Source organism: Dermochelys coriacea, chromosome 1, assembly GCF_009764565.3.
Source record: "Dermochelys coriacea isolate rDerCor1 chromosome 1, rDerCor1.pri.v4, whole genome shotgun sequence".
Lineage (NCBI taxonomy): Eukaryota > Metazoa > Chordata > Testudines > Dermochelyidae > Dermochelys > Dermochelys coriacea.
In genome coordinates, this window is record NC_050068.2 from 288,056,940 (window position 1) to 288,083,039 (window position 26,100).

Consider the following 26,100-nt stretch of genomic DNA (forward strand, 5'->3'; position numbering starts at 1 on the left):
GACCAAGCAGAGTTGGCAGCAGAAGCGTTCGATGAGAAAGAGAAAGAGTAGATACTAGAGATTGCATAGGAAGATGAGAGGAAATGCGAGGTGGATTCATAGTAGCAGGAGAGCAGCGGTGCACCGTCTGCTGAAAGCAGTATGGCGTCTGCATGCCAAAAAGGCGCAAAACGATTGTCTGCCGTAGCATTCACGAAGGGAAGAGCGACTGACGACACACACCCAGAAACACCAGCGAGAATGTTTTTGCCCCATCATGCACTGGAAGCTTAATCCAGAATTCCAATGGGCAGCGGGGACTGCAGGAACTGTGGGATAGATACCCACAGTACACCACTCTGACATTCGATGCTAGCCTTGGTACTGTGGACGTACTCCGCCGAATTCACGCGCTTTTGTGGGGACATAGAAAACCAAATGTATAAAATCAATTCCAAAAATTCAAATAGAATAATTTCTAAATAATTTCGTACTGTAGACGTACCCAAAGAAATAAAACATATTGATCAGGCAGCTGGCAAAATGCACAGAGCAACCCAGATACATCAATATGCAATATAAGTTAATATTGTTCTTGTGTGCTAAATTTAATGGTCATTGATGCAACCAAGTGCATTTCAACTTGTATATGCTCTTGTTTTGACCTATAAGCACAAGTAAAGGATTCCAGGAACACATGAAATACTTACTGAAGTTAGGCAGAGGCTGCTCTAGCTATAAGTAATTACACAGCAGCCTAGACCAGCAGACTTGTCCCCACTACCCGTTCGTCATGACAGCGGGACAACTAGGACACATTTTGGTGGTGTTGCGACCCTGTGCACCAGATTGCAATGCCATTCACTCAAGTTTGGCCTGGCCACCCCTCCATTCTGACAGAGAGGTGGCTGGGCCAAATCTGCCACCCTAAGCCCCTCAGGAGTGGGGATGGGGGGCACACTGATGTTTTACCTAGGGAGGCAGATTGTCTTGAGCAGCCTCTGAATATACGCTGAGAAAGGTGACTGATACTGACTGAGTTATTAATAATTCACAATAATTAGAAATAACACGCTTCAGACTGCTTCTAGTTTCCTTATATTCAGGACAAATGAAGACGGATGTATCTTTCACACAACAATACCTAATCTCTGGAGAATAATTTGAGTGAATATTATTTTCATAATTGCATATGATGGGAGCCTCAGAGAACATCTCTATATATTATAGAGAGTCTCCTGAACATATCTGCTTCTGGGCTACAGGATATGAAGAAAAACTGAATGATTGTATCCCAAGTGAACTCTGAGGCCCCATCCATGCTATGCTGGAACCGAGCTACAGTAACAGTAATCATATTGCTAGCTCATTTCCCATGTTTTGGGGCATTTTTCTTAGACCCAGGCTGGCCAAATTGCCATACATTACTGTCCCAGAGTTTGTGAGAAACTCTGTAATATAAATGGACGTATCCTTCAAGATACCGCCTCCCCACCCACAATATATATTTTTGAGATTATATATTTTTAAAAAACAAGATAAAAGGTACTGCCACATGAAAGATGCAGTTTTCTTTTGTCCTTTATGTAAATAAATTAGCAACATCCTAAAGAATAACCAAATGTTGCAGTCCATTGGGCCTGATTTTTTCAAAGGGCCGAGCATCTGTAACTCCCATTAATGTCAGTTAGAGTTTAGAGATACTCAGCATCTCTGAAAATCAGGCTCTATCAATTCTATTAATAACTCAGGGAGAGCCTTTAAGAGGTATAGCCCAGAACTCAGAGCCCAGGCAGAGTCTGACTGTATGAGGTCATGTCTGTCCCTCTCAGTCAGGCCTGGAGGGAGGCCACACCCCCTTGCTATTGCATCTCTGCAAAAATCATCTTAGGGGAATTAGCACCCTCGGAGGCCTTGACAAGCTAAGGGCTCAGGCCCTCTAGGCAGGGTGGAGCAACAGTAGGGTTGCCAATCTTTTACTCGCACAAAATCGAACACCCTTGCCCCACCCTCTGCCCCGCCCCTCCTCTGAGCTCCTGCTCCTGCCCCGCCCCTTCTCCGAGGCCAGGGTCTTGCTCACTCCATCCCCCCTCCCTCTGTCACTCGCTCTCCCCACCCTCACTCATTTTCACCGGGCTGGCTCAAGGGGTTGGGGTGCGGGGAGTGGGTGAGGGCTCTAACTGGTGGTGCAGGCTCCGGGGTGGGACCAGAAATGAGGAGTTCAGGATGCAGGAGGGGTCTCCAGGCTGAGGCAGAGGGTTGGGATGTGACAGGGGGTGAGGGCTCCGGCATTTGGAGTGTAGGAGGGAGATCCAGGCTGGGGGGTGGAGCTGAGGGGTTCAGAGTATGGGAGGGAGCTCTGGGCTGAGAAAGGGCTGTGGGAGGGGGTATGAGCTCTGGGCTGGGGATGCAGATTCTGAGGTGGGCCAGAAGTGAGGGGTTCAGGGTGCAGGAGGGGGCTCCAGGCTGGGGCAGGGGGTTGGGGTGCTGGGGTGGGGTGAGGGCTCCGGCTGGGGGTGGGGGCTCTGATGTGGGGCTGGGGATGAAGGATTTAGGGTGCAGGAGGAGGTTCCAGGCTGGGGTTGACAGGTTCAGAGTGCGGGAGGGGGATCAGGACTGGGGCAGGTGGTTGGGGCACAGGAGGGGGTTAGGGATGCAGGCTCCAGGTGGCAGTTACCTCAAGCAGCTCCCTGAAGCAGCAGAATGTCCCCTCTCTGGCTCCTACATGGAGGCATGGCCAGACAGCTCTGCATGCTGCCCCGCCCACAGGCGCCACCCCCGTAGCTCCCATTGGCCGTGGTTCCCAGCCAATGGGAGCTGCAGAGCCAGCATTTGGGCCAGGGGCAGTGTGCGGAGCCCTTTGGCTGCACCTACGTGTAGGAGCTAGAGGGGGACATGCCACTGCTTCTGGGAGCCACACAGAGCCACAGCAGGCAGGAATCCTGGAGAAGTGAGGAAACAGATTGACAGAGCAAGACGGGTACCCAGAAGTCACCTACTACAGGACAGGCCCCAACAAGGAAAATTACAGAACACCACTGGCCATCACATACAGTCCCCAGCTAAAACCTCTCCAGCACATCATCAACGATCTACAACCTATCCTGAAAAAAATCCCCCACTCTCACAGGCCTTGGGAGGCAGGTCAATCCTTGCTTACAGACAACCCCCAACCTGAAGCAGATACTCACCATCAACTACACACCACACCACAGAAACACTAACCTAGGAACCAATCCATGTAACAAACCCTGTTGCCTTCTCTGTCCCCATATCTACTCTAGCGACACCATCATAGGACCCAACCACATGAGCCACACCATTAGAGGCTCATTCACCTGCACATCTACTAATGTTATATATGCCTTCATGTGCCAGCAATGCCCCTCTGCCATGTACATTGGCCAAACCAGACAGGCTCTATATAAAAGGATAAATGGTCACAAATCAGACATCAGGAATGGTAACACACAAAAGCCAGTAGGAGAACACTTCAATCTCCCTGGACACTCAATAACAGATTTAAAAGTAGCCCTTCTTCAACAAAAAAAATTCAAAACTGACTTCAAAGAGAAACTGCAGAGCTACAATTCATTTGCAAACTTAACATCAATTTGGGCTTGAATAGAGACTGGGAATGGCTGGCTCACTATAAAAGCAATTTTCCCTCTCTTGGTATTGACACCTCCTCATCAATTATTGGGAGTGGACCACATCCACCCTGACTAAATTGGCCTTCAACATTGGTTCTCCACTTGTAAGGTAACTCCCTTCTCTTCATGGGCCAATATATATCTATGCCTGTATCGGTCATTTTCACTCTATGCATCTGAAGAAGTGGGTTTTTGACCCATGAAAGCTTATGCCCAAATAAATCTGTTAGTCTTTAAGGTGCCACCAGACTCCACGGCTACCCCTCTGATGCTCTGTTCAAAATTATAATATTGGCACTGTCTAGCTACTCGAAACGGATGACTGCAGAACTATCCCTGAGGAGATTTTATTTAAGTAAAAATGTCATATTGATAGTATGGTCTTTACTATATATTATTTTATCATTTTGTTCAGTTTTTATTTATAACTAAGGGAATCTGTAACTCAGGGGATAAGTAATGGGTTCCAGAGCCCTTTACCTCCAGATCTACAGTTCTAATCAAGGCTAGATTGGCAAGGGCTATAAATTGTTACCATCTGATGTCTGTTTGGTCACCTATGTTATTAGAGTTGGTGATTTCGGTCAGTTTTCTAGCAGATGGCTGTCTGCCTCACAGCTGGCACCTGTGAGCAAAGAGGTCAAGGATTACATGAGCGGTGCCTGTTCCCTAGATAGATGAAGCACCTTAATTTAAGGCTCAGAGGGGTAGCTGTGTTAGTCTGTATCCACAAAAACAAAAAGGAGTCCGGTGGCACCTTAAAGACTAACAGATGAAGAAGTGGGGTTTTTACCCACAAAAGCTTATGCCCAAATACATCTGTTAGTCTTTCAGGTGCCACCTGACTCCTCATTGTTTTAATTTAAGGCTCTGTCAGGGGACTGAAGTCTGAACCTGGCAATACCACTCAGTGGCAGGAGACAATGACCGGGATAGGGGAACCCAGACCCTCCCTGTTCCACTGAGTTCTGACCCTGGGCCATGTGAGTAATAGTTTAACCGTGCAGCCAGATGGGTGGCTGCCCCCATGCCGGCTCCCTGGGCCATTTCCTACCCTGGTTTCAGATCCTTCACTGGTGCCACTAGATTTGGATTCCCCCTGGAGTTCATGCTCTATCAGTCGCAGCATGTCAGTCCTGGCCCCCAGACCTGTGGCAGCTGGGCAGTGGGATCTGGTCCCAGCCATGTGGAGCCCTAGCAGTTTCTCTGCAGAAGCTTGCAGCACACAACTGCTCCACTACTCTGTCCACCTTCTCTGAACTGAGCTGCTCCCTTTTGAGCTCAGCCTCCAATGTGAGCATGCCCAACAGGGGTGACTGGGCAGGGCCTTCTGGACCCAGAGCTGCTCATTAACCCGTAGTTCACCAGTGTGGGTCTCGTGCACCCCATCACAGGCTCTCAATATGATGCTTTTCATGGCCACTGCATTCACATTTTTTAAAAAATTCTCCTTATTGCCTAATCTTTGTCATTCTTTGCACTGCATGACAGGCATTGTCCAGGGTACCTACACATGACTCAGTACACTTTGTCTGAAACTAAATGCTTGGCTTGATTTAATTGGAAATGTAGTGCAGAAAAGTCCTTAGCTGGAACATGAGATCAAGGAGAATGGATCTGGTAACACTGCTGGATTATTTTATGCTGGTACTACACTAGATGGCACTATCATTTAAGCAAAATGAACCAAACCATCTGAATTGTGTATTAAAGCATGATGCAGCAAATACTTAATTCTGTGATTAGTCCAGAAGTCATTGGGACTGTTTGTGTGACTAAAGACCCTTCACAACGTTTACAGGATTAGGCCTCTGGCAAACATCCAGATTATGTCCACATTTTAACCTTGAAAATTTGGATTTTTCAGATCAAACTGTTTTCTTAGGAAAATGTATGAAAACATGTATTTGCATATAAGCTTTTCAGCCTTCTTGCATTTCTCCCCTTCAGAAACTGTCCATCCCTTTTCAAATTTCACCTGAAAATATGTGTATCTCTGTGATGGGGTAGGACTCACCATGCTAGTGCCTCCTGCTGGAAATCTTGCAGTTTAGCTCCACGGGTCAGTACAGTGACTCCCGATGGTGTCTCACCCACCATCACTTCTGCTCCTGGACCCATGTCGCTCCAAGAACTACGGCATCCTCTTCAGGACACAACCCTCCATCTGTGCCCACACTATGTGCTCCCCACTTCTAGGGGACAGTACTGCAGTCCACTGGGCCAGCCACTTTCTCAAAGGCAAGGGGGGGGAGGGACCCAGGCCCTTCCACTACTCCAGGTCCTGGCCTAAAGACCTATAGATGGCAGCCACATGCTGCATCCCCTCCAACCTCTCAGTCTACTTCCCTGGGCCATTCCCCTGCTGACCCAGCATCTTCTTTGCCCTTACCTCAGTGCCTCAGCATGCCAGTCTTAGCAGCCAGCCAGAAGCTCGCTCTCACTCCCCTGATCCTGCCCAGCACTGCTCTGTCCAGGGTGCTAACTTGCTTCCTCCTTCAAGGCAGCCAGATCTCCCTCCTCAAGCTCCAGGGAACAACTACACCTGCGTTGGGAATGGAACTAGCTATCCACACTGCCATAGTAATGAATAATCATTATAAGGAACAATCAAATGCTTATTAATGTTTTAAAAGCAAATGTTTGTACTTTTACAGTTTGTAAGGGCTGTTGGACATCTGTATACTTGGATACTCTGCGAGGTGTGTTGAACCAAGTGTGTCCTGTAAGAAATGTTTAAGGTACAAACATATACACATATGTATATTATAATCCTGACCAAAGCCCATCTCACCAACCACCAACTAAGTATAAAGGCCTCCTCATGTCACCCATAGGTTATCAAAGCACAACTCTACACCCCACGCCTCTGTCATGATCCCGGGCCTAACATTCCCAGGTCCACTATAAGGGACTAAAACCAATTGGAAAATAAAATCCGTCCATCAGTTATACAATGGTATGTGCAGAATAAGGGACATATGGGGCATGAATGTGTGGATGGGAAAGTAAGGTGGCCACATAACAGTGTTTAGCCCACTGGGCCACCTTCAGTCCATGCATTATGCTTTTCCTCAACAGGTAAACATCCTCCCCATAAAAAGACAAAAAGCAGGGGAATGTAGTAGGAAGAGAGCCTGAGACATAAGCGCTTGTGTCAGAGACCTGGTATGAGGCAGAACCTGCTCACAGAATCTGGCAAGAACAGGGCTGATATTGCAGAAATACACATTCCTAAGAAGTGCTAGGCACAGATTACTCATGCAAACACATCCTGATATCAGCTGATACCAGAACATCCTGATATCAAGGATGGTACAAAAGCATTCCCCTAGAATAACAGGAACACACTAACCCCTCCTAAAAGATAAGGTCAGGAGGACAGTACATAATAGAGATGTTTTGATTGAACCAACATGTACAAGGTGATGGGTAATAACTAGCCATGTCGGGGGTAGTAACTAACTATGTCAGAGGCAGTACTAATTTGTTTGTATCAGGGTATAAAGATGTAACTCAGAGGGAGTATCTTGGTCCAGCCGAGGGGGGGAATGGAAAGTCCCGCCATTCACTGAGATGCATCCATTTTCATGGGCATACACAGTTTAGTATCCTCATAAAGTCTGCCAGGTGCTATTACCATGCTTTGTCAACAATAAACCTGGCCTAGTGCCTTCGTACCTTAACGAATCTTGTGGTCATTGGGCGGTGCACTCGAGGTCTGCTGTGTGGCTGTCTGCGCAGAGCTGGGGCAGGACACAGGGAGAACACACACACGCAGCCGAACACCTAACATTCTTTCTTCTGCTTATTTGTGCCATACATGTGCTTATATATCTTCTGTGTGTTCTCATTTCTGTCTCTCTCTCATTTCTAACTCACTTTTCTATAACTTTTATACTTCCATAATTGTGATTATTTAGTTTAAATAAAGAGTAGGCAACTATATACTGTACCTGTACAATCAAAGGTGTCCAGGCACTTATCAGTGCAGAAGGATTTTAGTAATGTTATACACAGCTACTACCATAAATCCCATTTGCATTTGGGGAAAATAGACACCAACCACCACATTTATCTATTCGATTGTATTTTGTAAAAATCTGTGTATTGTGTCCATTTTCTAAAGTCTGAGACAGTTACAAATCTATTTTAAAAAAATAGTTAAAATTATCACAAACACTTCTGTTAAAAAGCATAAAGCACATTGTATGGAGTTCCGATAGCTAATATTTATCACAGGATTGATGATAAACTACAGCGTCTTTTACCCAATATCTAGCTGACTAAAATCAAAGTCAGACTGAAACCCATATCATCAGATGGCTATATTATGACCTATAGTTAAGGCTGGGAGTTTGTCACGGAGGACACAGATTCTGTGACTTTCTGGGACCTCTGTGACTTCTGCAGTGGCCCTTCGGCTGGCCCGGGGGTTGCCTGAGCAGGCAGCCCCTGAGCCAGCCACATTGGCCGCTGCTGGGGCAGCCTCGTGCCATTGTCCCGCTTCCCCCAAGCAGCATCAGCTGTTTGGGTGTAGGGCTCAAGGCTTGGGGTTGGGACATGGGAGGGGTTGAGGGTTCTGGGCGGCACATACCTCTGGTTCCCCAGAAGTGGCGACATCCCTCAGCTCCTAGGCGGAGGCATGGCCAGGGGCCTTTGTGCATTGCCTCTGTCTGCAGGCATCACCACGGTTCCCAGCCAATGGGAGCTGCGGAGCCGGTGCTCAGGGTGGAGGCATGCTGCCTGGCCACGCCTCCACCTATGAGCAGAGGGAGTGGGATGTCACCACTTCCAGGGAGGTGTGGAGCCAGGTAGGGAGCCTGCCAGCCCTGCCAACTCCCCCTCCCCAGCAGCAGCAGCAGCGGTCCTGGGCCGCCCTCCCCTCATCACCCATGGTGCCCCCAGGCCTCCCCTGCCCAGCACCTGCAGCACCCCTGGGCCACCTCTGCCCCCAGATTTAGTCAGGAGCATATAGTACAAGTCATGGACAGGTCACAGGCTATGAATTTTTGTTTACTGCCCGTGACCTGTCCATGACTTTTACTAAAAATACCCATGGCTAAAATGTAGTCTTACCTATAATACATTAAATGAGTTGGGGGTCTCATTCTAGTTCTTATTGGAGAGGTGCCCCAATTACAAACCTATCACCATTATTGATACTAATTGGCATCCTCAACAGACAGATCAAGGAGAACATAAAGACTGAACAACACACTCACCTCTAGGTCAGGGTTGAGAAGTATTGCCAACCTCAAGCTTTCAAAAATCTTGAACCAGACCTGACAGATCATGAGATTTATTTGCCTTCTGGATTTTGAGTCCTTAGGATGTACGTTTTCAGGCTTTTGTCTACAACCATGAGGGCCAGAAACTTACTTTATTTTAAATGAAAGCTGAGAGTGTCACATAATCTCATGACTCCAGTAGCTGGGGCTTTATATTAGGGGCAATGCGAGACAGCTCTTATTGTTTGCTGTAGTCTAAAGTCCTGTGGCCTGAATTCTCAGTTACACTAACGTTGCTTTATACTAGTGCTTTGTCTCGTTTATACTGACAGTGTAAAGGTGTAAGTGAGAATCAGGCCCATATATCTCTAGAACTGGCCAACCAGCATCTTTCACAGTTGGACATTACTTGTTTTACAATTGATAGGGTGAGATTCTGTGCTGCATAACTTAGGGAGCCCTGGAGACCTGTCTAATTTACTGCAGTCTCCCTGGGCAGCAATTCCTAGAACCGCGGCAGCCCCATTCTTAACACCCCCCACCCTGCCACCTCCAACCTCACCCCCAACATGTCCTCTGCTGAGGCTTGCAAAGGGGTCATCAGAAGGCAGCCTTGCATCTGTCTTTCACAATGTGTGCACCAGAAAAAGCCTTTTAATTATGGAGCTTTTAGGGTCCTTTTATGCTGCTTCTGCTCTTTTAAACAGCATCAAGAAGCCAGAGATAAGAATGAGGCTCTCACCTTGAGCATTATGAACCAAATCCTGACGTCTTTACTCATTCCTTATTCCATCAAAACTCCCATTGATTTCAGTGAGAGTTTTGTGTGAGCAAGTATTTCTGGATTTAGCCTCCCCATATTAGCACATTAAAAGCTAGATATAAAAAGCAATCACAGAATTGAGTCCCAAAGAGAAGCAGCAGAATAAAACATACTATTTGTCCTAACAAAAAGGACTTCCATTCCATAAGAACATAAGAACGGCCATACTGGGTCAGACCAAAGGTCCATCCAGCCCAGTATCCTGTCTACCAACAGTGGCCAATGCCAGGTACCCCAGAGGGAGTGAACCTAACAGGTAATGATCAAGTGATCTCTCTCCTGCCATCCATCTCCACCCTCTGACAAACAGAGGCTAGGGACACCATTCCTTACCCATCCTGGCTAATAGCCATTAATGGACTTATTCCATGAATTTATCCAGTTCTCTTTTAAACCCTGTTATAGTCCTAGCCTTCACAACCTCCTCAGGCAAGGACTTCCCCAGGTTGACTGTGCGCTGAGTGAAGAAGAACTTCCTTTTATTTGTTTAAAACCTGCTACTCATTAATTTCATTTGGTGGCCCCTAGTTCTTATATTATGGGAAGAGGTAAATAACTTTTCCTTATTCACTTTCTCCACACCACTCATGATTTTATATACCTCTATCATATCCCCCCTTAGTCTCCTCTTTTCCAAGCTGAAAAGTCCTAGCCTCTTTAATCTCTCCTCATACAGGACCCGTTCCAAACCCCTAATCATTTTAGTTGCCCTTCTCTGAACCTTTTCTAATGCCAGTATATCTTTTTTGAGATGAGGAGACCACATCTGTACGCAGTATTCAAGATGTGGGCGTATCATGGATTTATACAAGGGCAATAAGATATTCTCCGTCTTATTCTCTATCCTTTTTTTAATGATTCCTAACATCCCGTTTGCTTTTTTGACTGCCGCTGCACACTGCGTGGACGTCTTCAGAGAACTATCCACGATGACTCCAAGATCTCTTTCCTGATTAGTTGTAGCTAAATTAGCCCCCATCATATTGTATGTATAGTTGGGGTTATTTTTCCCAATGTGCATTACTTTACATTTATCCACATTAAATTTCATTTGCCATTTTGTTGCCCAATCACTTTGTTTTGTGAGATCTTTTTGAAGTTCTTCACAGTCTGCTTTGGTCTTAACTATCTTGAGCAGTTTAGTATCATCTGCAAACTTTGCCACCACACTGTTTACCCCTTTCTCCAGATCGTTTATGAATATTCCATGAGGATTTGATTTTCTATCCAAGGCCAGAACTAAACACATTACTCTTCTTTGCACTAATCTGTGTATCATTCTGTCTACAGTCAAAGCCAAGACATAGCAAAAAAACAGGGAATAATAAAATACTCATATACAAAACTAGGTTTATCTGTTATGTTAATTTGGCAAAGCCACAGCATGTGCTTTCCACTAGCTTTGGAGTTTGGGATGAAATGCTTAGCATGTTCACACGTATGCTGTATACTCTAGATAGGGTGAAAAGCCCTGTCCAAAGTTTTAAGGTGTATTCATTTTTATCTCATGACACCTTCTATTACATGTCGTTAATAGCCATCAGGATTTAGATAAAAGTTTACTCTCATGAATAGGAGCAGTGTTGCAGGTGGGGAGCAAAATGATGCCAACTAGATGTTATTTCCAAGAGCTATCTTGCTAGTACAGGTCAAGCATGAAGCTGCACCAATGCTGTGAGTTGCACACTGCTGCTCCTTTGTAGGATTCTGAGACAAAACTCATTGAAGTCAATGGAAAGAAATCCCACTGATTTCAATGGGCATTGGATCATGTCCCAATGGAGCAGTGTGCTGCCTTTCCTATCACATGCTGCAGGTATCAGCACACACTTCAGGTGACCGTACACCTCCTAAGCAGATTGCATTGCCTTGAGGCTGTGGTGTGCTGACCATCCTGGTAGCCAGTTCCCCTCCCCAGTGATGAATAGAACACTAATTTGAAATCCTGCCCAGATGCTGTGGAGGGTGGGGGAAGATACAGCTCCCTAAACCCCATTCTCTCACTAGTGTATTCACTCAGCATCTAATTCCTCCACATATTTCATTTTTGATCACGTATTCAGAAGTAAATTAATTAATACAGTGAGCGATGAATGAAAGCTGCAGTGGCACAGGAGCTAGCAAACAGAGCTCTAAACAGGGGATTTTGAGTGGGAGTTTGTAAAGGGAGTTTGTATTGTGGTGCTTGTTTGGGGTTTGCTTTTGCTGAGGGGGTGGTTCCCAGATTAACAGGATTTAGGTGGGAAGGCGATGACAGATACAGAGGCAGCTGTGGGAGTGACTCCTGTAGTGGAAGACACATTGAGGATGACTGGATGTGGAAGCTGTGGTATGTACATGATCCTGGAGGGGGGAACTGGTAAGAGTTTTTTCTGCATGAAATGCCGTCTGATAGAGCTGATGGAGGAAAAGATCCGAGGTTTGGAGATGCAGGTGGAAAGTCTAGTTGAGTTTAGGAAGGGTTTGAGCAGATGACGGAGCAAAGATATGAGGTATCTGAAGGGAAAAGCTCAGACTCGCGGATGGAAGCAGGGCTGGGGAATTTTGAGGGGAGACTGGGTGAGGAAAGTGGTCAGTGGAAACATGTGACTAAAAGAACCAGGCAGAGGAAAAGATGGGCTAGTGAAGGAGAAATAGAGCTTAGGAATAGGTTTGCAGAGTTGGAAAATGAAGAAGGGGCTCAGCAGGTACTTGTTGAAGGTGGAAGGGTAAGGAAGAGGAGAAGAGAGGCTAGTCCTATAGGAAAAGGGGAAGAGTCAAGGGAGACTACACCAAATATGAGCCCCAGGAGGATACAGGATGGGTTGAAGAAGATTATAAGGGAAAATAGGAATGGAAAGAACTTGCAGCCAGAGGGAACAGGGGAGAGACTGGAGAATAGCACCGTCACCAGGAAAAGGCAGGTCTATGTGATCGGGGACTCTTTATTGAGAAGAATAGACAGGCCTGTAACTAGAGCTGATCCAGAGAATAGAAGGGTGTGCTGTCTTCCGGGTGCTAAGATACGGGATGTAGACCTGAGGTTGAAAAGGATCCTAAAGGGAGCGGGAAAGAATCCCCTAATTATCCTTCATGTGGGAACAAATGATACGGCTAGATTCTCGCTGGAAAGTATTAAGGGAGACTATGCTAGGCTGGGGAAGACGCTTAAGGAAATTGAGGCTCAGGTGATCTTTAGCGGGATCCTTCCTGTTCCTAGAGAAGGGCAACAAAGGTGTGACAAGATTATGACTGTCAACAGATGGCTTAGGCAGTGGTGCTATAAGGAGGGCTTTGGGATGTATGGCCACTGGGAGGCATTCACGGACAGAGGACAGTTCTCTCGGGATGGACTTCATCTGAGTAGGGAAGGAAATAGACTTCTAGGATCGAGGCTGGCACAACTGATAAAGAGAGCTTTAAACTAGGAATTAGGGAGAGATGGATAGGAGATGGCCAGGAAATCTCCACGCCAGATTTTAGCATTGAGAGGGAAGAAGACGAAGTAAGAAAGGATACAGCCGTGGGTAGGAGAATGTATATAAGGAGCGAGGGCGGTGTGGATACTAGTCTAATAGGTTATACTGGCTATAGAATGACTGTGCCTAATAGGGTACAAAATGTGAGCAAGGCCAAACAGCAAAAATTAAGATGTTTGTACACCAATGCGAGGAGCCTAGGTAACAAAATGGAGGAACTAGAGCTACTGGTGCAGGAAGTGAAACCAGATATTATAGGGATAACAGAAACATGGTGGAATAGTAGACATGACTGGACTACAGGTATTGAAGGGTATGTGCTGTTTAGGAAAGACAGAAACAAAGGTAAAGGGGGTGGAGTAGCACTGTATATCAATGATGAGGTAGAATGTAAAGAAATAAGAAGCGATGCAATGGATAAGACAGAGTCCGTCTGGGCAAAAATTACATTGGGGAAGAAAACTAGTAAAGCATCTCCTATGATAGTGCTTGGGGTGTGCTATAGACCTCCGGGATCTAATTTGGATATGGATAGAGCCCTTTTTATGTTTTTAATAAAGTAAATACTAATGGAAACTGCATGATCATGGGAGACTTTAACTTCCCAGATATAGACTGGAGGACAGGTGCTAGTAATAATAATAGGGCTCAGATTTTCCTAGATGCGATAGCTGATGGATTCTTTCATCAAGTAGTTGCTGAACCGACTAGAGGGGATGCCATTTTAGATTTAATTTTGGTGAGTAGCGAGGACCTCATAGAAGAAATGGTTGTAGGGGACAATCTTGGCTCAAGTGATCATGAGCTAATTCAGTTCAAACTAAATGGAAGGATTAACAAAAATAAATCTGCAACTAGGGTTTTTGATTTCAAAAGGGCTGACTTTCAAAAATTAAGGAAATTAGTTAGGGAAGTGGATTGGACTGAAGGACTTATGGATCTAAAAGTAGAGGAGGCCTGGGATTACTTTAAATCAAAACTGCAGAAGCTATCAGAAGCCTGTATCCCAAGAAAGGGGAAAAAATTCATAGGCAGGAGTTGTAGACCAAGCTGGATGAGCAAGCATTTTAGGTGATTAAGAAGAAACGGAAAGCATGCAGGGAGTGGAAGATGGGAGGGATCAGCAAGGAAAGCTACCTAATTGAAGTCAGAACATGTAGGGATAAAGTGAGACAGGCTAAAAGTCGAGTAAAGTTGGACCTTGCAAAGGGAATTAAAACCAATAGTAAGAGGTTCTATAGCCATATAAATAAGAAGAAAACTAAGAAAGAAGAAGTGGGGCCGCTTAACACTGAGGATGGAGTGGAGGTTAAAGATAATCTAGGCATGGCCCAATATCGAAACAAATACTTTGCCTCAGTCTTTAATAAGGCTAAAGAGGATCTTGGGGATAATGGTAGCATGACAAATGGGAAGGAGGATATAGAGGTAGATATTACCATATCAGAGGTAGAAGCGAAACTGAAACAGCTTAATGGGACTAAATCGGGGGGCCCAGATAATCTTCATCCAAGAATATTAAAGGAATTGGCACCTGAAATTGCAAGCCCATTAGCAAGAATTTTTAATGAATCTGTAAACTCAGGAGTAGTACCAAATGATTGGAGAATTGCTTATATGTATATATATATATATACATATATATATGTATATGTATATATATATATATCCTATTTTTAAGAAACGAAAAAAAAGTGATCCAGGTAACTACAGACCAGTTTGACATCTGTAGTATGCAGGGTCCTGGAAAAAATTTTGAAGGAGAAATTAGTTAAGGACATTGAAGTCAATGGTAAATGGGACAAAATACAACATGGTTTTACAAAAGGTAGATCATGCCAAACCAACCTAATCTCCTTTTTTGAAAAGGTAACAGATTTTTTAGATAAAGGAAATGCAGTGGATCTAATTGACCTAGATTTCAGTAAGGCATTTGATACCATGCCACATGGGGAATTATTAGTTAAATTGGAGAAGATGGGGATCAATATGAACATCAAAAGGTGGATAAGGAATTGGTTAAAGGGGAGACTACAACGGGTCCTCCTGAAAGGCGAACTGTCAGGTTGGAGGGAGGTTACCAGTGGAGTTCCTCAGGGATCGGTTTTGGGACCAATCTTATTTAATATCTTTATTACTGACCTTGGCACAAAAAGTGGGAGTGTGCTAATAAAGTTTGCAGATGATACAAAGCTGGGAGGTATTGCCAATTCGGAGAAGGATCGGGATATTATACAGGAGGATCTGGATGACCTTGTAAACTGGAGTAATAGTAATAGGATGAAATTTAATAGTGAGAAGTGTAAGGTTATGCATTTAGGGATTAATAACAAGAATTTTAGTTATAAGTTGGGGACGCATCAATTAGAAGTAACGGAAGAGGAGAAGGACCTTGGAGTATTGGTTGATCATAGGATGACTATGAGCTGCCAATGTGATATGGCTGGGAAAAAAGCTAATGCGGTTTTGGGATGCATCAGGAGAGGCATTTCCAGTAGGGATAAGGAGGTTTTGTGTGCAGTTCTGGTCTCCCATGTTTAAAAAGGATGAATTCAAACTGGAGCAGGTACAGAGAAGGGCTACTAGGATGATCCGAGGAATGGAAAACTTGTCTTATGAAAGGAGACTTAAGGAGCTTGGCTTGTTAGCCTAACTAAAAGAAGGTTGAGGGGAGATATGATTGCTCTCTATAAATATATCAGAGGGATAAATACAGGAGAGGGAGAGGAATTATTTAAGCTCAGCACCAATGTGGACACAAGAACAAATGGGTATAAACTGGCCACCAGGAAGTTTAGACTTGAAATCAGACGAAGGTTTTTAACCATCAGAGGAGTGAAGTTTTGGAATAACCTTCCAAGGGAAGCAGTGGGGGCAAAAGATCTATCTGGTTTTAAGATTCTACTCGATAAGTTTATGGAGGAGATGGTATGATGGGATAATGGGATTTTGGTAAGTAATTGATCTTTAAATATTCAGGGTAAATAGGCCAAATCCCCTGAGATGGGATATTAGATGGATGGAATCTGAGTTACTATAGAAAATTCTTTCCTGGGTATCTGGCTCGTGAATCTTGCCCATATGCTCAGGGTTTAGCTGATTGCCATATTTGGGGTCGGGAAGGAATTTTCCTCCAGGGCAGATTGGAGAGGCCCTGGAGGTTTTTCGCCTTCCTCTGTAGCATGGGGCATGGTTGACTTGAGGGAGGCTTCTCTGCTCCTTGAAGTCTTTGAACCATGATTTAAGGACTTCAATAGCTCAGACATGGGTGAGGTTTTTCATAGGAGTGGGTGGGTGAGATTCTGTGGCCTGCGCTGTGCAGGAGGTCGGACTATGATCAGAATGGTCCCTTCTGACCTTAGTATCTATGAATCTATGAATGTTGAAAGGGTCCTCAGCACAGGCTCTAAAATCACATGCATGACTGAAAACATTTTGACAGTCAGTTTCAGCACCTGGAAAAATATAAGCCTGGAAAACTGTGGGCAATTATAGCAGCAGCTGCTGAAAACAGAAGCCAAAAGTTTAATATAGCCTTTTATTTTTTTCCTGCAGAAACGAAAAAATTGTACCTGTGGGAAATAATGTAATTTTCTCAGTTTGAATGGAACATGAAACTCCAACCTTTAATAAATATCTGTACTAAAAATACATATATTTTTCTGCTCAGCAAAATTCATACAATTAACACAGCTCACTAGGTAAAATGTATTGATAAACAGTTTAAGTGAAAATAACAGCTCTACATTCAAGACATTTGTAATTCTGTATCAATGAAATCTAGAGAAGCACAGAGTGACTTATAAAAGTATTAACCCTGAGTAAAGACCCGGGAAAACTTAAGTTCAAATCCATCTTTTAATTTATTAACCTATTGACCAACATCTCCCAGGGCTAGTCTACAAGGGGTAGGTTTACCAATTATACTGGTATATTTAAATTTATATAGTTATACCAGTATAACTCCCCATAGGCACTTTTATTCAGAGTAATTGGGGGAGGGGGAGGTTAAACAGCTCCGAAGTAATATAAGATAAACCAACGATCATGTACTAAGAGTGTCAACATGGAGTTATAATGGTATAACTATCTCAGTTTAAAGAAAAGGAGTACTTGTGGCACTTTAGAGACTAACAAATTTATTTGAGCATAAGCTTTCGTGAGCTACAGCTCACTTCATTGGATGATGAAGCTTATGCTCAAATAAAATTTGTTAGTCTCTAAGGTGCCATAAGTACTCCTTTTCTTTTTGCGGATACAGACTAACACGGCTGCTACTCTGAAACCTATCTCAGTTTAAATTCACATCATAGCTTATAGCTGTATAACGTTCCCGTGTATACAAACCCTTGATTGCAATATAAAGCTTATTTTTTAGGACAGTCATCCTCCATTCTTTGCACATTGCAACTTTCATTAATTTCATTTCAAGCTTGGTGTGTGCAATTAAATCAGTATAAGGCCCTTAAGACGACAAGTATAAAACTTCCTTTCCTCACAGTGTAAACTCCAAATGGTTAATCATTTATGTGATATTATTTTTATCATTCTCACCCTCCCATCCCACAACCATGGTAACATTTCATCATATAACAGAACACTGGAATCATATCACAAATTCAGATGGCCAATACAATGCAAAGAAAAAAGTCTTGAATTCTTGGTTAACCCATGGAGTTGCTAACAATTCACTTTAGTAATGTACAAAAAGTAATAGATCAACCTCTTTCTTCGAAAGAATGAGATACAGCCTAAATATTTTTAAGTTTCCCTTCAGAGCAGAATCTGGAAAAGATAAAATCTGGGGACACTCTCACTTATATTTTTTCTGCTTAGTGGGAACGTGGCTAATTGTTCCAGGTTTGCCTATAGTCCAATTTTAAGTGCTAGAATTCACAAAACAAACAAAAGTAACCAGTACTTCTATTATTTGTGTAGTTCACCTAATAGTTTTGTTTATTTTCTGATTATATGATATATAATTTTATTGTTTTCCTCTTCTTATCTGCTCTGATACTGAAACCGGACAAAATATTTTAATGTAAAAAAAGGATATGGTTAACTATACATCCAACAGAAACTAAGTAATAAGAGTTCCCATGTTCTAGAGACATCCAGGTAGTAACTCAAGAACTCAGAAATTTCAGACCGAATTTGAGTACAAATATTGTTTAGTTTATTATATAACCAGCAAATAAACTAAATAAATGAAAGGCAAAACCAAAATACATGCCTTCCAAACTCTTCAAACACAGAATAACATCATCTATCTACAATGCCACGTGTGCTTCTGTAACACATCTGTGGCCATAAAGGACTTCATTGTTATATAACAAAACAGAACTCTGGTCCTTCAGCTCCAAGAGCTTGATCTTGCAAGGTGCTGTGTACCCTCAGCTCTCAACTCAGTTGGCTGCATTCTGGTGGAAAGGGTTGGCCTTCTCTTCAGTGATATCAGGATTTACAATATCCCATTCTGTGATTCAGCAACCAAGCAGCACATACCAAGAGGAGGCATAAATTAGAGCAAGACTGAGAGTCGGGTCACTTTCAGGGTAATTTTTGCTGGCAGCCCTATAAAAAACGTAATGAAAGCAACATAATTGACAGTCTAGGGAAAGACCCTGAGGATACTGTGTGTGTCTCCAGACAGAAATTAAATTAAGTGCAGTAGAGTACATGCAGATGAGATGATCAAAATCTTGTATCCCTGATTTCTTTTTCTACTACAAGCTTTTTTTTGAAAGGCAGCTACTATAATAATTTTTGGGACTTTCATTGCTAATCACATTATGACCATATAGTGACTGAGATGACTACAGAAAAGTCACAGGATGCATCAACCCTATCCCCATATTAAATCCCATCCCTGTACAGGAGAGCTATATAGGTGAAACACAGGTGCAGTACAGGTTTGTTTCTAAGTGATTTGGAACACAAATTGGATTTTAATTTATTAAGCATGTAAGTACTTAATTCCTAGCCCCAAACTTCTTATTAGCATATTAAAACCATGAGTGCAGCTAGGTATAGGCATTTTCTGTGTAATTAATTTTGTACTGATTTTTATAAAGAAATAGTCCATAAGTACAAAAGAAGATGACTTACAGCTTGTATATATTCCTGATTATTGTACATTCATGGGATCTCCAGCAGAATTATGCAATTTTACAACTCATCAAAGCTGCATAAATACAAGACAATATGATACTACATAAACATAGCACATCAGTGTGCGAGTGTCAACAGGGTGACTGGCCCCTTTAAGAGGGAGTGAGGTTCAGTGCACCTGACTGATCACCCGCTGCCCATAAGGGCTTAAGGGAAGGTACGTGGGCCTTATGAAGGGGGTGACAGATGAAGCCGGTTGGCAGATGCCTACAAACACTGCAGGGTCTAGGAAGGCTCCTACGGGGCACTGAGTCAGCAGGGGGAAGGCACCAGCAGGGAAGGCCTATGGAGAAGGCCAAATTCCTGGCAAGAAGTGTTGGGAGAGCAGGAAGACAGACCCTCCGTGAGGAAGGGCTGTGTCCAGATTGGAACGGGAGCAGAAGAGTCACTAATGTTAGAACTAACAAATTTATTTGAATATAAGTTATCGTGAGCTACAGCTCACTTCATTGGATGCATCCAATGAAGTGAGCTGTAGCTCACAAAAACTTATGCGCAAATAAATTTGTTAGTCTCTAAGGTGCCACAAATCCTCCTTTTCTTTTTGCGAATACAGACTAACACGGCTACTACTCTGAAACCTAGTGTTAGAACTCTGATTGTCAGGTGGGGAGCTGGGCCCATCTGAAACTGGAATGAAGACTTTGAAAATTTGAAGGTTTTTTTTTTTCTTCAAGATCTTGTGCAGGGCTAAATAAACTGGACCCCAGAAGGGGCAATATTTTGAATATCTGGCCTGGGTGAAGGGGAAACAGAGGTAGGCCTCAACAGAGCCATCCTTAGCCTGCAGATGGTGCTACAGGGCAGGCATGCCCTTTGACAGAGGTTACAATAATAAAAGAGGAGGAAGGGAATACATAAGGAAGGGACTAGATGGGGAGGGGATTAAGTGAAATAGAGGTCTGGCATTCTTCTAACAGTCTCAAGGTGTTGTGGTTTTTTTTCTCCAAACATACAGTACCTAGAAACAGTATCCAAATGTCATATAACTGATCTCTAGAGTGAGAAGCTATTCTTTCATTGGCTGCTGATTCAGACAGGTCTGAATGCCACTGCGCTACTCTGGGCATAAGCCTACTCCTTCATTTTTGTAAAACGGACTTGGTGATCATTGCAGCCCTCAAGAACCAAAGTCTTTGTGGAGGAGTTAAACCCAGTTTACCAGGTAAGTATCCTACGATATAATTTTCAGCAGAGGTTTGGCTGCTGACATCAAGTGCAATTTTAACTCTCATCTCTCTGTTTCACAGCTGCCTGATCATTAGACAGTTCCATAGCATATGCAGGTGCCCATTGTCTGTAGTACAATACCAGCAAACCGAGGAAAAGGCCTTCATCTTGTGCAACCTTTATGGCATCCAATATATTTTGAATAAAATCTCTTGTTGTATGTAGCATAGCTGGAGAACAACAGAAGCGTTTGTAACATTGTGTAATATGCTCTGCCATGGGAATACTTTTAAGGGCTATGATAAATCCCCTTCTCAGGCTTTCACAAAGTATTCTAGTCTAACAGAGTTTTTCTTTATTAATAAGCAAATGTAACCCTTCTGCCGTCAGAGTTGGCAGCAACAAGGGCCGGATTCAGTATCTAGGGGTTCCATTCCAATAACAATGCAAAACTGGCTCGAGCCTCCACCCAGTGACCTGGGACAAATATATACCACCCCCGCTGGGCACCTCCAAGAGGCAATACTTCCCCTTTCGCAAGCACATAGTCTGAGTGTAGCAAAAAGCCTTTTAATAACAGAGAGAAACAATGTGGCATTATGTTGGGGAAACACCACCAACAGGATTCATAACACAACCCATGAGCAAAAACCCACCCCAAGCAAATTGGGGCATGTCCCTTCCCTTTGGCTCTAGAGTCCAGCAACCCAAAATCACCCAAAGTCCCAACAACCCAAAAGTCTCTGCCCCTGGTCAGGGCAGCCCCAGAGTTTGAAAGTTTATCTGCAGAGTTTTACCTCCCAACCTGGGTGGAGATGGGGGGGGGGAAGGGTTAAGGGGTACCTTACATGGTCCAAAGCTGATTGTCCCACCTCTCTATGGGGCTCCGCTCTGCCAGCCACCCCCATGAGCTGCTCCAGGCAGCTGACAAACTGCTCCGCCATATATCTTCAGGCTCCCCCACTACACAACACTCAGTGACTTCAGCTTGTAGAAAGTGGAGCCTCAGTGCTAGTGCACTATTAGCCCAAAGTGAATTCAGCTCAGTAGCCTGTAACTAGACTCTCAATAGAATCAAAATTAGCTCTGATATTCCACAGTGGAGAGAGGAGGAAATGCAATTAGCATGTAAAACCCTCACCAGGGGGGCCCATGCCACCAACTATTAATACCTATCCCCAGCCTCTCTCTATTCACTGGGTTTTGGAAACCATGACCCTTGCCTAGCGAGTCCCTCCATCATAACAAAAGGCTGAATACAGTTCCACTGTCCTTGATTCACATAATCAGGATAATAACCGTTTATTCCTGCCCCAATAACAGAGAAACTGGGGCTCCTACAGCAGCCAAAGTGACTATCTAGGCAGGGTGGGTGTGCCTATGCAAATGAGATCAGCCCCTGAAGTTCTTTTCCACAACCCACCATGACTCGCCACCAGATATCAGGATAGAGCTCATCCTGACTCTGCTTACACATACATAGTGGACAGGTTTCAGAGTAGTAGCCGTGTTAGTCTGTATTCACAAAAAGAAAAGGAGTACTTGTGGCACCTTAGAGACTAACAAATTTATTTGAGCATAAGCTTTCATGAGCTACAGCTCACTTCATCAGCATTTATAAAGTTCCCAGTAGTTTGAGGCCTCTGACAGTCCTAGTAAGTCTGGGACAAACTGATATGTATAGCCTTTGTGACATGTCTTAGTTGTAGGTAATGCCATGCTGCTGACGGGGGCAGGTTGGAGCACTGCTCTACATAAAAGGGACAAAGCTCTCACCACTGACTAATTAGGAGACCCGTATGCTGCCCTTGCTCAGCAAATTCTTCAGAAGTATAGGTTTGTTCCTAATATGGAAGTCTGGGTTGCCCCATGTAGGCACCTCTGCAGGAAGGAGAGGATGGAGCTGGTACCTCTTAGCAAGGACTATCCACACCTTTTGTGCAGCCACCACTGTAAGCACCTTATTGTTCTCTATTGAACAACAAGAAGAGCCAAGCAGAGCCCACTCTGGTAGGCACTGTCCAAACACTGACAAAACCCACAGTGGGAATTGGGTGTTTAGTACACATTCAACATTCACCCAGTTGGGGAGGTAGTAGTATGCTGGAAACAGTTTGACAACTGTGCTGTGATAAAAGCACAACAGTAATTTTATAGGTCTGGGAACCGAAATCCCTCCCTGGCCCGTAGGGAGATGTGTGTTTTGTTTGCTTTCAAATAATAGTTGTGGCTGTTCACCAGGGCTACCTGCGAAGGCTCCAGTATGGAGGACTATATAGAGGTCAGCTACTTAGCCTTAGAACACAGAGAAGCTTAGGCAGAATATTCATTTTGTGTTCACCCTTCCCTTAACTGCTCTAGTGGGGCACCTCACAATCAGCCACTGAAGAGAACTGAATTACATGTCACAAAAGCTAATAAAGGCTATACTAGGAGCAGAAGAGAACCCAGAAAAGAAAGTTATCACAGTCACTGGATAGGGTCATATCTGCAAGTAGGGCAGACATAACAACTGATCTCAAGGGAAGTGAATTTGATAATGCAGAACAAATACTCAAACATTCAGAGAACTCTGTAGTTTTTACTGTACTTTCTCGATCCTGTGCTGATTGTATCAAACAGCCAACCCTTCTCCCTCCTTCCCAGACTCTTGACTTCAGCTTCATTCCACACTTGCCCCTCTCCTGCCCTCCCCTTCACCCCCCTTCCCTTTTCTTTCCATGTAGGTTATCCCCTCCTACCTAAACCCACCCCAATAGATAAATAAAATCCTAGCACTAAAGGCATGATTTCATCATATTGTTCACTCTGCTTGTATTTTTACTCCTGTGATGTCCTGTCTATTTAGGTTATAAACTCTTCAAGGCAGGGATAGTCTACTACTCTGTTTGTAAAGTGTCTAGCACACTGAGGCCCCGTTCTTGGCTGGCCCTTTAGACTCTACTGTCTATAATAAACATCATTAATAATAAAGTTTTCTGCAGGCTAGTAAAAAAGACTTTCTGCTTCTTGCGACTTTTGGAATGGATGCACATCCTCACCGATCCAGACATGGAACCAAGGTGGAAACATAATGAAATATTTGAGCCCTTGTTGCTTGGAAAGTTCTCTAGCCCTATTAAAGGCTCTCTCTTCTACCACATCTTTTGCTAAACACTGACAAATTCTCATTACATAGTGTTCCCCCAACAGCGTTTTAAATCATGAACTAGCTGCATTATTTCTGCTTTTAAGAATGACTCAGAAACTTGACAATCAATGCATGAGGTTTGGCATTTGGGGCTTGAGCCATGGACTTATGTGCTTTTTCTAACAGAAACTCAAAACTCACCTTAATTGATCACTCATTATAGTATGTATGGCAACATGCATTTTTTCATGTTCTCTGAGTTTATATATATATAATCTTCCTGCTGTATTTTCCACTGCATGCATCCAATGAAGTGGGTTTTAGCCCACGAAAGCTTATGCTTAAGTTTGTTAGTCTCTAAGGTGCCACAAGTACTCCTCGTTCTCAAAACCATCTGGTAGTCTAAATCCACCCCAATAGATAAATAAAATCCTTCTAAGGAGCTGGGGGACAAATTATAGGATTTTGCCTTGCTCTGCTCCTTCAGGTACCCTTTCAATTCTCAGATTATGATGACAAGACCTCCCCTTGAGGTCTGCCCATTTAGATTTTACAGAAGATGTCTTTAAGGCTTCTCTGCACCTAGGCAGAGAGCCTTGTACCTGATCCTCCATTACTTATATCTTGCTTCAGCCATCCTGTTGGTGATTTCAGAGAGGAATCAATTGACATAAGAGTGGATTGCACAGTGGCCATTATGATCTTGATTTCTAAAGTGTTTGCAGCAACTCTTTTCAGCAGGGCCATCATAGATTCAGTTCCCTCGACATTAGCTATATCATTCAGGAGCTTGGGAGGTGCCTGTTCTCATCTTTCAGCCGCTTGCAGAGCCTGCAGTGGTCAAATAGCTATTTACTGGCATGTAAAAGGTTTGTGGTACCCGATTCTTTGTTTGGGGAGGATGCAGGAATCAAGAGGCAGCTCAGGGTGGAAGTGGCTATCAGCAAATGGCTCTGGAGCTTAAGGGATCTGCTCCTCCATACCACATAGTGCCCCTGGGGGCCTCAAGGAATACCATTTTTAATATCTGAGTGCATCACTTCTTATAGATTTAGTATACTTATTTTTTCTTCTTCATCAAGCTGCTTATTACCACACTGCTTCATTTTCATATCTAACCACATATGTTGGGCTAGTGATTATACAGGGTCACGGTCATTCCTGATGTAACCCCATCTGCTTTAATTCCAAACAAAGAGGTTGGCTATCATCATACATCTTAACCACCATTAAAGGCAGACCTAAAAGAGGAACAGAAACCAAAACCAAGGAGGACACTGACTTTGTTTCTTGAGGACCTCCAGAATGCCACTGACAGTGCTCCTGGGTAAACAGAACCAACATATGCCCTCTGAGAGAGAAAAGCATTAGGACTATCAAACCCTCTGGGTGTCAAACTCACCTCAGTGATTGAGCAGGCAACTGCAGAAGGAACTGCTCTGAAAAAAGAGAAGTGGATATGTATGAACAGAAAACCAAGGTACAGAGAGTGACTATTGATGGATGTCCCAAAAGAGGCAAAATAATCTCATCTGGCAGAAGAGTTCGGGTAGCTTATCCTGACCTCCATCTGAGACATGTCCGATTGGTAGTGTTATCTTGTTTGATATTATATTTTATCTGTATTTCATCAAAAAAAAAAGTGGGGCCCTTAACTGAGGTCGGGGGCTGTGCAGCTGGTAGTCTGGGCAAGAGGTGCAATAGCACTGGACTTCTGCCCATACTCCCGGCCAGTAGAACCTCCTTAGGACTCTATCCAGGGTCTTGTCTGCTCCTAGATGTCCACCAAACAGATGACTGTGAGCTAACACTAATACAGCCCTTGTGTGCTTCCGTGGCACCAAGAGCTGTTCTATTACTTCCCCCCTGTATTGGCACTACCCAGTACAACAGATCCTGTTTGATTATATAGTATGGCCCTGGGCCTTTGGTTTTCCCTTCTATTGGCACACCATTTACTTCTACTACCTCCTCCCTCACGTTTGCATACAGTGGATCATCGGCTTGGTCCTGCCCAAAACACTCGCGTGTGGGACCAATCTGGCCTGATTCTATTGGAATGGGCTCCCCGCCTTCTCCTGGGGTGTTTCTGCTTGTGCTGGGGGCTGTCTCTGGGTCTCCACTGGTCCGTACTACCTTGCGGATTCCCTGACGGGGCCAGGGCAGCTCTCTGGTTGGCCCCCAAAATCCTGGTTCCCAATTGTTTATCTGCCCTTCTTTCCTGTCTAGATTTCTGGGAATTCCCGGGGGGTGAAAATAACTCTGGGGAAAACCCAGCAAAAATTGTGGTAGGGTCATCTATGGGTGCCTCAAACTCTGCTCAGGGTTTACTTCCCTTCCCTAATGGAGGGGGAGTCAGCTCTCGAACCCAGGAAAGTCCCTGTCAATTAAGACCGGATAGGGGAGCTTGGGGACCACCCCTGCAGTCATCTTGGTAGTACTTCCCTGGATCTCAATCTGTATTGTAATTGTGAGGTAGAAATTG

At 44.0% G+C, this 26,100-nt stretch overlaps 1 long non-coding RNA gene across 1 annotated transcript in view; it reads left to right on the forward strand.

Moving 5' to 3' along the window:
• Window positions 1-3,652: 3,652 nt before the first annotated feature.
• Window positions 3,653-26,100, forward strand: part of LOC122457818 — a 28,310-nt gene continuing 5,862 nt past the window's right edge. The window contains exons 1-2 of the long non-coding RNA XR_006277491.1: window positions 3,653-3,857; window positions 15,242-15,247. This is a non-coding gene — a long non-coding RNA (uncharacterized LOC122457818). The remainder of the gene's footprint in view (window positions 3,858-15,241; window positions 15,248-26,100) is intronic.